Genomic DNA, 12,651 nt, shown 5'->3' with positions numbered 1-12,651 from the left:
CTCAATTATACATACATAATCGATGCAAACTCCGTCCCTTTTGCTCGAATCCCTGGAGTGGGGGATAGAGTGATTCCAAACATGGACAGGAGAAGCTTGTTAATCGCAGACGCACACATGGGCGAGGGTCTCAGACACCTCAAACTGAAAAATTCTCTGGAAGAATTACAATCACGGTACTGGTGGCCAGGCATGAGCCTGCACTACACCATGTTTGTAAAAAACTGCCCAAACTGCAACAGAGATCGCAGTGAGGAGAGAAACAGTTTAATACCTCGTCGTATCAAGGCAGATAATATTACCAGTAAAAAGAATGGCTTAAAATTAACATATACAGGCTAGTTTCCACTTATAATGTAGATCCTCAGCACTCGGCTGACGTCCGGACTGTTATACAAAGATTTGCGAGTCTAAATGGCATATACGCTAAGAGCATGTTACGTTTGACCATTGTTTTCACTCAGGCATACCAGCCTGGGGGGAAACATGGCCAAATGAGCACAGCCCAGCGGGAATCTTCTCACTTCCTTCCTGAGGGTACGGGATGGTGTAAAGAAAAAACCAAGGCAGAAAGCAATCTATAATAGAAAGGATATTAGGTTCGGGAGCTGGGTGGGTCAAACATCTAATAAGTGTCCAACGTAGTCTAAATAACTTGCCAAGAAATTCTCTGAAGGGATTCAGTCCGTACGAATTATTATTCGGAACTAGGATGTTGATCTCTGACCTTGATAGTCAGACTTCAGTGGTAATAGAAAAAACCTTTGATGTCAAAGACCGTTTGGCTATTTTGCAGGACTTAAACAAAACAAGAAAAGACCTGAGCAACATACAGTTGAAACAACAGCCAACGACCACTGAAGAATCACCACCTGTCCCAGCAAGACCTGTCTGGATTCCAAAAGTCGGGGATCTAGTCAGGGAGAAGATCGCGGTAAAGAAGGAATTTGGGCCTTCTTACAGAAAAGCAGTTCCTGTCTTGTCTGTCAACGGGACAAGATCAGTTGTACTACCGCCACTTGCTGGAAAAAAGGAGAACCGAGTTGTATCCATCGACCTGGTAAAACCACAACATGTGGCCGATAACAAACAGTAGGCCAAGTGGACTCCCAATAAGTAGCAGAACACCAAGGTTTGCTACCAGTACAGAGGTCCTAACAAAGAGGCTCATCACATTCGAAACGCCTGCAGAAGAACAAGAAAGACTATGCAACAATGCAATAGAACTCAGACCTCTGAAAACCCAAATAAAGACATTTAGCAGAGACACACCAATCTATACTGAAGTACCAAGTGAAAATGCAAAAAACAAAAATCCTGAACCAATTGGAACAATTGACAGAACTGCATCTGGTTACTTCATCAACTTCGATGATTCCTCTGACGGCTTCAGTGAATCAAAGACACAGCCATCATCAAAATCCTTTAAAGACAAAGCGAAGGAACTTTTGAAACAACTGAAAGAAACATATCTGATTTCTCCATGGATTGAATTTTGGGTGGGTTTTGGTGCATTTATCCTCATACTTTGGCTCATCATGGTATTTACTTTGGGACGCTTCATTGAGGGAAAATATGCTAAAATGGACACAGCAAGTCAGAACATCAACTTGGTCCTCAAACCACACACATCTTCACACGTCGAGAAAAGAGAACTTTCTCCAGAACTTTCTTCAGCCAACTTCACAGCCAATCCGATACCTGGTGGGGTAGCCTGGGACAACACTGACTATGAAATTTATGGTCCGGTCGAGATCCTGAAATATCCACACCAAATCAAGATCTCTGAGTGATTTTGCAAAACCAAACTCATTTGCTGATGATTGGGACTTCGAAAGCATTAACAATATGATGTCTGATTTAGTAATGTCTGCTAAATTTACAAAACATGATTATTTGCAAGGTTCTACAAATTATGATAGTATGTATTGCTATAACCATTATGGTAACCATTTTTTGCATAAATCGGCACAACCTAGAAATGTTTTAAATTATAATCAATGGGAACATTGTGCTACACCTCCAAAAGGGAGCTCTAGAACTGTGTATGACAAATATTCATATTTTTCAGGTTTTAACACAAGTAATGCTGAAACATTTTATTTTAAATTGTCAAACAAGACAGGGATGAAAACCATGATAACCAACACAAAATTGATATATTCAGATTCGTTCTTTGAAAAAATGAATACTTTTGGATTTGATTATTGGGACAAAAATGTTGATTTGAAAAGTGTTTGGGGTACAAAAGAATGGCAAGTACAGGGTTTAGAAGCTTTGTTTAGAGCCTGCATGATCCCAGAACAAATGATATTTTTAAATGACACTGTTCAACAAACCACCTGTCTTGGCTTAGCCAAAATCAAAGATTTAATTAAACCGTCTATTCCAAAGCCAACAATGTTTAGCAATAGCTCTGATACAGATGAAGAGATCGACGTAAACCATATACTTAACCAAAACAGAACACATCCTGATTGGAAACAATGGTTGATCTGGCCCACAGATACAAATAACTGTCAAGATAGATTCCTGAATAAAACACAGGGTTTCAAAATGACCAGGCCAGACCCTAGATATCCCCAAAGACATCACCCAGGGATAATAACCTACAGTGTGGGCAAATTATGCCTTCAATGGCTACAGACTTCCACACTGCCTGAAATTAAGCAACACCTAACTTTACTTACTGATGGTGCTGACTTGCGTGATTTCATACTGGGACCACGCAAACAGCGTCAAAAGCGTTTCATAGCAGCCTCTGTATATGCAGCATACAATGAGGCCTGGAAGGTTACTCAAATTGAAACAGCAGAAAGAATACGGGAAATTGACCGTATCAATTTGGAAAAATCACTTTCTGTAGTGGACAATGGGTTAATGACTCTGTCCTCCAGAATTTTTTCATTGGACAGCATTGTGTCTTCAGCAATCGATATATTATCGCAAGACTTACTGTTATTACAACATGGTCAGTCACAATTGCGTTCTATTGTACAGCTTGGCTGGACGTTACAAAATCTGCGTTCAGGCTATGTGCCTTGGCGTTTAATCAACACAACGTCACTATTCCAAATCTTTAACCTTACTGATAGACAAATCGGTATGGCGCAAAAGGGTGCTGATTATACAATCTTGAGCATTGAAAAACTAGAAAGATTACCAATGACAATATCAGAACGACCTGTCAGTGAATGGATAATCCACGGAATCATAAATATTCTAATCTCAACCTTCAGGTTTCAATACTGCCAAAAATATATACAGGCTGGCATGTACGAGAAATTGGGAAAGGGGTACCTTAAAACAACATGGAACCTGCCCTATTCACATGCATGTGTCAGTAATAAAGGACAGAAAGTGTTTCTTAGTGGCAACAATTGTGCTATGTCACTAAGCGGCACGCTTCTGTGTAACGGAATTAGTTTGCATGGAGCCTGTGAAGGGAATTCATACAACCTTTCATGTCACCAGCAAGGCGCACCTGCAACTGAAATAGAACCATTCTTTCAAAGACTCTATAATGGGAGTTACATTCTTATTGTAGACCGCAGATGTTGCAGTCTTATGCCCGGGACTCCTTATCTAGTAACTACAACGGCGAAGGTCAAGTGCTGTGGACGCTCTTTATTCCCCAGCTCCTTTCCAGACAGGGAGGCAAGGGCATGGCCCAGTTTGAAAATTACTTCTATTCAAATAGACACTTTAAGCAGAATGAAAACAGTGCTTCTTCAGACGCCTACAAGGCTCACGTCATCAAAAGAAACGTATGATCTACAAGTCGCAAGGACGACTGCAGAGATACATACATTATTATCAACTAATTCCCCCGTACATTTCGCGGAAATCCTAAGCGAAATCTTAAATATTTCTGATACCACTGGGGTCTCAAAGGTATTTAAGACAGTATTTTCGATGGCATTAACACCATTCAAAGCCATACTGGGTATTTTTCCAGATTTCGTCCATTCGATTTTTGGCGGACTTCCCCTGATCCTGGGACTAATTGCAGGAATCCTATTCCTAGTCCTTATTTTTCGTTATGGCAACCCATGTCACAGATCAAACTCTCGCGACAATGGAAGACACGATCCTAGCCATTGGATACCGGGACCGGATATCAAAAATCCTGGGACTCTCCCGGCTTAGAGACCTAAACATGACTTGGTTTCTATCATTTCGACCAATGTGGCAAAGGTGTGTTTTACCTGTACTAAGGTGTCTGCTATGCGGAGAAGAATGCGTGTTAGACACCTGTCTGACGCTACAATCGGATGCGCCAGTGGATGCAGATACACTGTTGGTTCCTACCAAGGTTCACGCTTTGTGCTGCCCTCAAAGGCTGCCAATCCTGATGACGGCATTCCTGGAATCTTCACCACTACGATTGAAGAGTAGTGAAGTTCAAGATGAAAGCAGCATCGAACAGGTACGACCTTCTGTCAGCAATGCAAATCAGAATGTCAATGGAGACAATCATGCGCACGAATGCATGGTTACCCCTATTTCCGACTTAGTGGAACTTTCCCATGAAGCTGTTGACAGTTTTTTCGAAAGCCTGAATGATATGATGTTCTCTCCAGAACAGAAATAGAGACTTTTGAGTAAACTCGCACACGGCGTTCCCTGAATTCGGCCTTCAACTTTAAAAATAAAGTCACATGAACAATTACAATCCAGTTCACGGACAGCAATTTTTTCAGCATGCCCCTTAAAATATTTTTCTACATATTTTTTCCCGGGACACTGATCTTCTGCTTAAAGTAAGAAACTATTCCTAGAGAACTAAGATTTCTATTTTTAGATACTTTATATAGACTTTAGCTGCCCGCTGGTATGTTCACAAATATTTTATTATGTGATGAAATGGTCTCGGACTTCCTTTCTGTATAGCCATATTAAGAGCCATTTCATGTGTATTTCTCATATACCAATAAGCAATAATGCATAACAATGCGTGTTTACTTTTGCATTTAATTCATAGCTTAAGTGCATACAATATATGACTGCAATTTTTCAGTATATTTGAAAATTTCGAAATGCATTTATGTATTTTGGGGTGGTAAGGTATACACTATACTCTATAGTATGTTGTACTATGTTATACTATGCATAGATTAGTAGATATGACCATAGTTAGCGTGGAGTGGGTGTCGTGTATTTCTATAGGTTCTGAATCAGTCCCCCTATTCCTGACCCTATTCTGGTTAAACTAACTATCAAGTTAACTAACAGTCAGCCCATGAGGCAAGAAAACCCCCATGATGCAGATACCGTTATCTGACGCAGTCACACTACGGCACAGGAACGTGTTATCTGATTAGGTCATAACGCTTGAGATCTAATTAGACAAGCGACATTCCTCCAGCCCCTGATAAGGCATACGACGTTCTCATAACAAATCAAACCTATGACAACCTGGATAATCCGTGCGGCCATTGTTTTGATTTCACAGAGAACTTTTGCAAAAGAATGTGCTAACGAGCAAGTCGTATGACATCTTTATTGACGTACCTATGTCCATCCTTACGTCAATCTCGGCACCTTTAAGGTATAAATATTGCCGACCTTGCCCTATGCAAACACACGCGTGGTGACAAGACGGAGCAGCCATACTTGCCGAAGCCGAGAGCAGAAGCAGACCCCGCTGGCGCAGCCCCGCCTTCCTGACGCGCTGAGAGACGCGCTGCTATCTCAAGCCGAGAGACCCAGCACCGGCGCTTTCGGGCAGCCCTCGCAGGCAGCCTGGAATATCGAGAGCAGAGAAAGAGATACCATTCCTCATTCATCCTAAATTCCAGGTACAGAACTGAATAACCCCTCACAGAGAATTCTTTAGTTATTCACTTGGCAAAAACAAACTTAACTTAAACTGTAACTTTCTATTCCCGCCCACGCATTAGACTTAGGTCAGGTACACGGGGTAGGCGTATTTAGAAACACCAGTTGAGTACGTTTAGTCAAATGTATATGTGTATGTAAATATATTTTAATCATTTTAAACATCATATGGCTCAGAAACCATATCAATGTTTTTACAGTATTATTTTATACTATTGCTTTTAATGTATGCACTTTACTTAACTATAAGTATTGCAATAATATCGATCCATTTCTCATGTATGAGAAAAGAGACTGATCAATAAATAACACCTTTTTATTGAACACGCCCGTCTCTTCCTTTTCTCTACATTCTGATGAGACTAAGAATGCACGTACTGACTGAGTAAAATAATTGCCTTGTGCTCACACGACTCTCGAGATTGACTCTTGATTAGGGGAGAGCAAAGTTGTCATGTTCTATGGTTGTCAGAAACTAAATCCCTTCTTGTCTAATCAGGGAAGTTAATCCTTCCTTGAACATTCGAGAAAGTTTCTAGCGAACTCTGAGCTTAGCTGGCAAACCCAAAAATTAAGTCTAGTATCGACAGTAGTAGACCTAGTTAACGTCTGGCCTAGGCCTTTACTGCTGTAGGTACTATTCCAATGCGCAGAGCCTATTGGGAAGATAGGAACTACACTACAGGCCAACTGGCCTCTCTAGGGCTAGGACGCCCTGTGTCCCAGTGTCAGGGGCCTAAACGTGGCAGTTGCCCACAAAGTGCTGGGCAACGGGTGGAAGCAATGGCGGGGACAACGTTGGAGCCTCCCAGGCTCTAGAACAAATACAATGTCACCCAAGAGCCTATCAGCGCTCGTAACCAATGTGCGCTGTGAGCCTTTCTTAGAGCTCTAAACAAATGAATGGCCCCTGTGAGCCTCGCTGGGATCTTAACCAACAATGGGGGCACTCAAGAGCCTCTCTGAGCTTGTAGGAAAGAATCCCCCCAGAGCCTATCTAGGCTCTAAACACAACTGCGGGGCGGGGAGCCTTCTCAGGGCTCTAAATCAACAAAATGGGCCACGTGGAGCCTCTCAGGGCTCACAACACCAAGCAATGCCCCAAGAGCCTCGCAGGCTCTGAATAACAAAGAAAATGTGCCGGTCGTTGGGGCCTCGGGCCCTGGCACAAGATGCGGGCAAATCGGCGGAGTCCCCCTCCTCAACTGACAATGGCCCCCGGAGCCCTCTCAGGGCTCGAACTCAAGGTGCAGCACTTGGGGGGGGGGGGGGGGCTCTGCCAAACGGGGCCGCCCTTAGGGACCACAAAACATGGGGAGCCTCTCCGGCTCAACAGCCAGGCCCGGAGCTCTCCACCCGCCCGTCCACACTCACCGGGCTCCAAGGCGGAGGCTCCGAAGTCGCGCTGGGTCTGGTCCCGTCTCCGGCTTGCCAATGGAACTCGGGGCACCTCCGGCGGGGCAGTCACTTCTCTCTGGAGCCTCCACGGCTCCCTCCGCACTCCTCTCCTTCGGTCCCGAGGCCCCGCCTTCAACCAGGTGAGCCGCCGGCACTTCCGGGTCGCGCTGCTGAGGGCACCCAGTAGCAGCGCGGCCCTGGGGACGTGGAGGCGGCACTTCCGGGTCGCACTAGGCAGCGGCCCGGCAAAGATTTCAATGCCCCTGGGCTGCGGCGGTGATTTTCGAGGGGCAATGCCGGGTGGGCACCGGCTGGTTTAAAATCACAATAAATCGAGGTGGGCACTCGATATTAGGGCGGCAATGTCTCTGGCAGGGTGGGCACCTGCCAGGGGACTTTCAGATCGGCAAAATGGGTCAAATGCCGGGTGGGCACCGGCGAAGCACGAGGGAGGCGCTCTCAAGCGCCAAGGACAAATACAGTGTTCCCAGCGCTAGGAACAGGGTCACAGCGCTCCCAAGCGCTGGAGGGCAGGATCAAGCGCTCTCAAGCGCTATAAGGAAAATAAAAGCGCTACCAGGTCCCAAAAGTCCAGGGACCAGCACAGAAGTTCCTTTAAGCAGGCAGGGGGGCAAGGCTGGGCCCAGAGCCAGCTCACTGGGTCTCCAGGCAGGGAGACAGTCCAAGTGGCGGTCCTTTGGCCCAGCAACAGCAGCAGCCCCCTCAGGCAGGATCCTGGAAGAGAAAAGTTTGTGTGGGGACACAGCTCCATTATTATACACCACATTCCTTTGTCTGTAGGTGCAGGGTGGGGGAGAAACCAGTCGCAGCTGGTTTTGGAGCACCCTTGATGGCCCAACCACCCCTTTCATTCACTGGGGAGGCTAGGGTCGTTAGACGCACCACAGGGGGCGGAGCCAGCATTGTGTGGGGGAAACCCAGCCCCATCCAGGAACCAGGTGCACTCCTCCCCAGCCATCAGCATGCTAATCTCCACTCTCACCACCGGGCAGACCCATCATGACTCATGGAGCCTGGCATCCCAGCCAGCTCCAGCCAATCACACGCCAGCACCTTCACAGCACACACATAGCCATGTCTAGAAGTGGTACTTCCGCACAAGACACAATCATGCCACATACATCATTGCGAAGCATTTAATCACACGAGTTCACACATACCAAACTCGAGCATGCACACCTCACGCATCAGGAACTACCAGGGACACAGACATTCCCCATTCATTCCTATGGGAGGGCAGGCCTATCTCACCACATGCACTCAAAGTGCGCACGCACTTTCCACTGGGACACAGTGAAAGTGCGCACAACCTAAAAATCACCATCACCAGGTCACGATTAAAAGCAAAAAAAGTTTAGGGGTGAACCTGCCAGAAGGGCCAAGTCCAACAGTATGTGATGCCCAGGGAGGTTGTGTCCATGTGCCATTTAAATCAAGATCAACATACAAGGCTAGCCCTCCCTTTGCCCTGTCCGATCTGCCTTCTTGTGCTGGCACAAAAAAGCATTTGTAACCATCTAACTGGTAGGGAGAGGAATCAACTTCCCACGTCTCCTGAAGTGCTATGTGGGAACCACTGATATACTTCCTCCAGTCCTCGTTTTCAAATCCCCCCCAGGCCAGCTATATTCCAAGACAGTAGAGCAAGCCCTGCCCTATTTCCTTTAAGTCCCTTTAGATCCTGATCATTAGGACTGTGCTCAGCCTTCTTAGGCAACTTTACCCCATTGTCGCCCTCTTCGCGGGAAATTAGGGATTCTTCTGTCCTCTTTACTTCTTGACTTTCCCTAGCCCCCTTTCCAGTACGTTCAGTTCCCACCCTTGTGGTCATCTTTTCTAGCCCGTTCCCTGCTGGGGGTAGTCAGTCATTTTCATCAAGGGACTGTAGGGGACTAAATCTATTTGCCCACTGTGGGTAACCTCGAGGTGGTATAAGCTGACCTGGTTGATTGTGCATTCTGTCCCATTGTCTAGGCGGTGCCCTTCCTGTACTCCAATTGGAATAGGTCGGAGTAGAAGTAATCCGTCTCCTCGGGTAAAAATATCCCAATGGCAAGGTGCGTATAGTACTGGTCTGGTTTCTGTTTGGGTTGCCTAGTATATATTCCACTAGGTTGGTGTCTCTAAAGTTCGCCACAATACAGTCCCCTGTGATGTCTTTCTTTCTGCCACCTAACCAATTTACTCGTCTTACATGGAGGATCTCACCACATTCCCCACTGTTCAAGGGCCTATGTATATTCAGCCATTTAGTTATCTTATTTTTTAGTTCTAGGTGTGATTCTTTTTCTACAGCCCTGAGTTCAGGTACCCCAGCAAAGACAATGACGTAAGGGCATGCTTCAGGAGGCAGATTTATGTGTGGGGGAGAATTTCCTAGTCTATCATTCAACGGGTGGCCTATTTGGTTTACATTAGTTAGTCCTTGAGTTGTGGGATTCCCTGTTTGCCCCATTTGCGTACATGTTCGCTGTTGGACCTTATCTGTGTTCTTAGTTCCCTCCTTCTGGTTGTTTCCCCTCTCTAGGTGTACTGAAGGTTTGGGTGATTCATGTACCTGTGCGATCGTACATTGCATGTTACTAAAGCAGTTGTTTTTACCCGCCATTTGACCAATTGTCGTATTGGTTATTTGGTTGGGGTCTGGAGTAGAGTTACTACTTGTGGGGCCCTTGGTCTTTCCCTGTTTAGTCCGTTTGTTTGCTATTTTGTCTAGCCTACTGACAATCGGTTTTAATTGGCTAGTGATAAGGTCTCCAATTACCTCATCCATCCATCCTGGTGGTCCTGAATGGTGTGGCACTACTTCTACTGTGATTGCCTCTTCATTGTCTTTTGATCGATTCACCATTGTGCTTGATTTATTTGTCCTAGATTGGCCCTTCCTGCACCCCGTTGTTTAGGTCTTTTACATGTAATTACATTGCTGTCCCTGATGACGTCTGACCCTGTCTGTACTACCAGCTGTGCACAGGGGATACCCTCGATTGAGTTACCCAGTATCTCCGTATGGGAAATTACAGATGTATTTACATCCATGGATTGTGTGGGTGTGACTAGGATAGGTATTGGAGAAGTGGACAAGCTCCTGTCCATACGCTCAATCTCCCCTGTCACTTTCCTCAGCATCAGATCAATCGCAGTAGGTTTTGTTCTATGAGACAGTGGTACATTTGGCTCTAAGCTTAAAGGGTTTGGTGTACCGGATAAGTGTGCTTTACTTGTAGCCGAGCCCGTTTTTCGGGGTTTAGACATGGTAAGACTTGGAGGAGAGTGCAAGAGCTTACACTATCACCTGGCACTGTCCTTCCTCTAAAAAACAATTAAGTGCGTTCTCTCTATTTAGTATCACAGTATAAAGGTGATTGGTTCTTTCCCTTCCCACCAGTACCTAATGATCTAGTATTCGTATCGTCCTGATCAGGTAATTCAGCAATATGTGGGCGTCCTGGTGTCCTCCCGAAAACAAAATGAATCGATTTAAAGTACCTTATGAGGAGAGTCAAGAGTCAAGGGGGGTGGCCCAGCCCGGCCTCCTCTGGCCACAGACGGCCCGCCCTTTGCCCGGGCTTCTCCCGCGATGCGGGGAGTAACGCCGCAATTTGAGCGCCTCCTGGCGCGCTTTCCGGGCTAGCGGCTTCCGGCCGCACGGGCTGCTGGGCGCTGTAGTTCCCTGGCCCAGGCCCGACCTCCACACAGCGGCTGCTCCGAGTTGGTGCAGGTGAGCAGCGGCGGGAGGCGAGCGGGCGCAGCCGAGGCAGCAAGGGGGCAAGGGGGCAAAGATTGCAGGTCTGAAAGCAGGCAAGGGTCACTGGTGCTATCCCTGGCGATTTCAGGTAGGTCCCCCGCTCCACCGGGAGTAACGCCGCAATTTGAGCGCCTCCTGGCGAGCTTTCCGGACTAGCAGCTTCCGGCCGCACGGGCTGCTGGGCGCTGTAGTTCCCTGGCCCAGGCCCGACCTCCACACAGGGGCCGCTCCGAGTTGGTGCAGGTGAGCAGCGGCGCGAGGCAAGCGGGCGCAGCCGAGGCAGGAAGGGAGCAACGATTGCAGGTCTGACAGAAGGCAAGGGTCACTGGTGCTACCCCTGGCGATTTCAGGTAGGTCCCCCGCTACACCGGGAGTAACGCCGCAATTTGAGCGCCCCCCTGGCGCGCTTTCCGGGCTAGTGGCCTCCGGCCGCACGGGCTGCTGGGCGCTGTAGTTCCCTGGCCCAGGCCCGACCTCCACACAGCGGCCGCTCCGAGTTGGTGCAGGTGAGCAGCGGCGGGATGCGAGCGGGTGCAGCCGAGGCAGCAAGGGGGCAAAGATTGCAGGTCTGACAGCAGGCAAGGGTCACTGGTGCTACCCCTGGCGATTTCAGGTAGGTCAGTCCAGTCTCTATGCTGGGCTTCAAGACGCTAGACCCTCCAGGAGCACCCCCCACATACATACCCTGAGTATAACGGCATTTGCATCAGCAAAGGCTTGTTCTCCCGGACACCACCTTGGAAGCCTTCCTGCCTGTCGAGGGACTTCAGGAGCGATGAGACCAATGACCAGAGTGGCCCTGTTCTCTTGTTTTCACTAGTCTGCAGGTATACAGACAACTGTGGGAGTTGCAAACGCTAGTGGCCAGCCAGTCAACCACCTCTGCTTCTGAGCCTCCCTTCGCCCCCTAGGCCTAGGGGTACCCATGACATGGTACCCTCTTTGGGTTCAGCCAGACTTGTGCCCAAGCCCCCCACTGCAGCCTCTTTGTTTTAGGTCCCCTTGAGTTTGTCACTGTAGCACTCAAGGATACCATCACGACCAGCACCTCTGCGCCCGGACAAACCAGGGCAGGTAAATTAAAAATGCTGGTGGTACTCTGGACCTTGGCCCCCTTACACTTTAAGACCCGAAAGGCACCCCTAAACTCAGACTGCAAATATGGTTTTGCTAAATGAGTTTTATCTCCTATAGGTGAACATTGTAGCGTTATGGGGGTGAATGTTTTGCCATTGTGCAACATTCCGTCCATCATCTTGCGTGTTTTTAGCGTTCGAGGCTCATGCCTCAAAACCATTATTCGAGCTATTTTACTTTTTACTTATTCTAACGATATTGGTGTCTAAATTCATATAAAATCCGCTTTATTTTTCTAAATTGGTCTCGGATTCCTTATTGTGTGAAAAATGTATTGCATGTGTGTATAACAAATGCATAACACTCCCATCTGATTAGCCTAAGCTGCTCGACCACACTACCACAGAGTACTAGGTATTATTAAAGTAAGCCCTGCAAACCAAAAAATGATCGTCTGGACTTTCTGCACAGTGTGCCTTTACATTGGCATCACTACATAAAAAGCCAGCTTCCTACATAAACCTATTTATCTACAAAAGCAACGTACCAAATCAAAATAGGTAGCT

At 47.0% G+C, this 12,651-nt stretch overlaps 1 protein-coding gene across 1 annotated transcript in view; it reads right to left on the bottom strand.

The window, feature by feature from the left end:
• The window catches only part of MDN1 (midasin AAA ATPase 1), a 2,221,312-nt gene that overhangs the window by 1,137,046 nt on the left and 1,071,615 nt on the right, over positions 1 to 12,651 (bottom strand). The window lies entirely within an intron of this gene.

This window comes from Lissotriton helveticus, chromosome 6 (genome assembly GCF_964261635.1).
Source record: "Lissotriton helveticus chromosome 6, aLisHel1.1, whole genome shotgun sequence".
Lineage (NCBI taxonomy): Eukaryota > Metazoa > Chordata > Amphibia > Caudata > Salamandridae > Lissotriton > Lissotriton helveticus.
Note: the sequence above shows the minus strand (reverse complement) of the source record. Positions and strands in the feature narration are given on the sequence as shown.